Here is a 3,365-nt window from a genome sequence, read left to right as displayed (position 1 = left end):
AAGTAATAGTGTTGTACTCCTTATAATCTAAAATATGTTGAATCTCTTTATTCAAACCACCAAAGAAACTTGCAAGCATAGCCTCATTATCCTCTACAATACCACATCAAATCATGCCAGTTTGCCATTCTTGATAATAGTCTTCTACAGAATTTTTACCTTGTTCTAAGCGAGACAATTTTTCAGCAAATCACGTTGATAATGTGGAGGAACAAAACTAGTACGCATAGAAAGTTTTAAACCAACCCAAGTAATAGGAATATTAGTATGATGTACTCTACAATGCTCAGACCACACCAAATAGATGCAAAATCTGTGAACTCACAAGTAGCAGCACTAACACGCAAATGATCAGGATAGCGTAAACATGCAAAATGTTGCTCTACTTCCAATTCCCATGTAAGATATGCATCAGGATTATCTACCTCAAATGGCGGAATATTCAATTTAAGTTTTGCAACATGATCATCATCACGTACCGGTCGTGGAGGTGGGCGAGCGTTGCGGTTCAGTTCTCGTGGATGACCAGGTGCAGGTTGTTCGACTTCCTCGCCATCCAGCACGTTCTCATCTACCCGCTCATCCTCGTCCCCTTCATAGTCTTCGTATCCGTCATCAGAAGGCGCGTCAGGTGCGGCTGCTGCCGCAGGGGCGGTACCCGTATGCACCTCCGCACGAGGAACGCGGCGTGCGCGTCGTCGCACGTTGCCGCGAGGCTGCGGTAACCGAGTAAGATCTCCTGGAACTTGGCGTCGAGCTTGGAGTTGAAAGCTACCTCGAGGCCATCCATCTTGTCCAGCGCGTCGGTGAGTTTGGCGTCCACGTCACCAAGGCGCGCATCTACGTAGCGTGCATGCCCGCCCAAAAGGTGGGTGATGTAAGCATGCAACTCCGCGCTCGTCATGTTATCCGGGTCAACACCAGATTATGTAGTTCCTGTCATGATTAGTACTCAAAAAGCACAAATGTATATGCCTACAAACTACGAAATATGGTAGTTCACGCACAATTCGTTAAGCAAAATACAAAGCTCTTACAAGTTCTTTCCAAACAGGAGGAAGGCGATATGACAACCAACAAAGATCAGCGTCTCCAAAGATTATCAAAGCGATTACCAGGCGTCGATACAAAGCACGTGGAGACAATATGTGGAGCTGTAGGAAGGCTTATATATGATAGCAAAAACAACAATTGTCAAAACAACGATGCAGTATTGAAAATATGCTCAACAACGATACTGTGCTGGTCCTAGGATAGACCGTACTAGAGACATGAGCCTAGAACACTAACGAGGTCACAGCGCGGGACACAAGCAACTAGCAGCGATGAGGTGGCGAACCAAGATGCCAAAATCACTATGATGGCGAGTATCTCAAACTGATCCCCGAGGTCTAAAAACAGTATAGCGTCAGGAAAAAAAATTTGTCGAAATTTCTGAAAAAGTGCTCCAAAAAGCGCGCAGGCGCAAAAAAATGTCGCTATAACGGCTAGTGGAGAAAAGTGATCCCCAATGTCGAAAACCAGTGTAGCCAGAAAAAATTCGGAGGCTGTTCCAGACTTTTTTTTGGCTCTTCCAATTGTTTACTGGCGGTCGAAACTTATCTCACGAAAAAATTTCTACAGTACAAATGAAATTAGAAGTCAACAACTATTAAGAAAAATAGGAAAACCTTAGTCTACACGGACTCTGTCACGGCAGAGAAACAACACAAATCCATGTCGCGGTAGGAAACAGGGTATATGGCAGATGTATATGATGGTGGCCGAAACTATCTTGGTGGGTGTATATGGCAGTGGCCAAAGTATATATGGTGGGTGTATATGGCAGTGGCGGAAGTATATATGGTGGGTGTATATGGTAGTGGCGGAAGTATATGGATGTAGTTGCGGTGATCTGTGTATGGTGCGAACGGGCGGCGGCGTGACTAATATGACCAGAACTCGAAACTCTAAAGGAACTAGACGCTAAGACCAGCAACTCGATACGAAGATGCAGACACAAATTCAACTATGCAAAACTGAAAAGACAATGCAAAGGCATGGTAGGGGGTTTATGGGACGATGATCTAAAACCCTAACAGTATTTTGGCTTTTTCGTGGTTTATGGGTATGATGGCAGATGCAATCTACACTAGGAAAATAGTAAAATCTCACCGAGCAAGCAGAAATCTGATACCACTTGATAGGGCAAAGGTGGCCGATCTTTCGATGAGACGAGGATAAATCGATTTGTTGGTGGAGTTCGTGCTTGACGATCCAACTACACGTGCAAAGCTCGTGCGCCAATGCAATGGCTAGGACAATCTCCGGGAGTTACTGATCTTGCGGATGCACGATCAGCCTGACCAGCGAGGGTCTTAATTCCTACCTGAAATCGAGAACAAGTAAGAACTAATGATGCTACCAGAATATTGCGGATATAGATGAAAGCTTTATTGAATAAGGTGGGATTCCGAATAGTCGGTCTTGTTCTGGGCGTCGGCCTCAAAAGAAATACACGAGAGTTGCAGCAATGGCTAACTTTTAGTCTAATCAAAATCCGAGTCTAAACGTGATGGCTATGGGGGTATTTAAAGGAGGAAAAAATGGGGTTTCGGCCAGCCATACGTATGGTGGCCGAACCAAACCCTAGAAGGCCTTTCCCCCCTTCAATACGGACTCTAAAAAGTGGCTGACTTAATTTCTGCGAAAATGACATGGGCCTGGCCCAAAACTAAAGGTGACGCAACACCATATTATGCTATGGACGAAATTATGAAGTGGAAAATTCTATATTTCGTCCATGTCTTCATCTCTTCTTATGGTGGCTTCGAAGTTCTGAAATCTCCAGTTGTGACGTCCTCTTCAATCCTCAAATGGTTGTTGCCATCTCCTCCATGTCTGATCATGCTCCAATGCTTGTCCTCCTCGTCCATGCTAGGTCCATCATTTCTAAGGGCATCTCCAACCGAGCGACCCAAACGGACGCGCTGGGTCGTCCGTTTTGGGCCGTTTGGGTGGCCAGGCGGACACGTGGACAGCAGCCCGCGTCCGCGTGTCCGTTTGGGTCGCACGCTGCGCCCAACGCGCGGACGCAGCGCATATGTAATAAAAAAACAAAAATGAAAATGAAAAAGGAAAACAAAAAAAAAATTAAACTAGTGGTTAATTAAACTTAGCCCTATTTTGGGCAATTTTTACACAAAGGTGATGACCCACAAGTATAGGGGATCGCAACAGTCTTCGCGGGTAGTAAAACCCAATTTATTGATTCGACAGAAGGGGAGACAAAGAATACTTGAAAGCCTTAACAGCGGAGTTGTCAATTCAGTCGCACTGGAAACAGACTTGCTCGCAAGAGTTTATCGATAGCAACGGTTTTATAG

Source organism: Lolium rigidum, chromosome 7 (genome assembly GCF_022539505.1).
Source record: "Lolium rigidum isolate FL_2022 chromosome 7, APGP_CSIRO_Lrig_0.1, whole genome shotgun sequence".
In the NCBI taxonomy this organism is placed as follows: Eukaryota; Viridiplantae; Streptophyta; class Magnoliopsida; order Poales; family Poaceae; genus Lolium; species Lolium rigidum.
The sequence above is the reverse complement of the archived record's forward strand: the minus strand, read 5'-3'. Positions refer to the sequence as shown.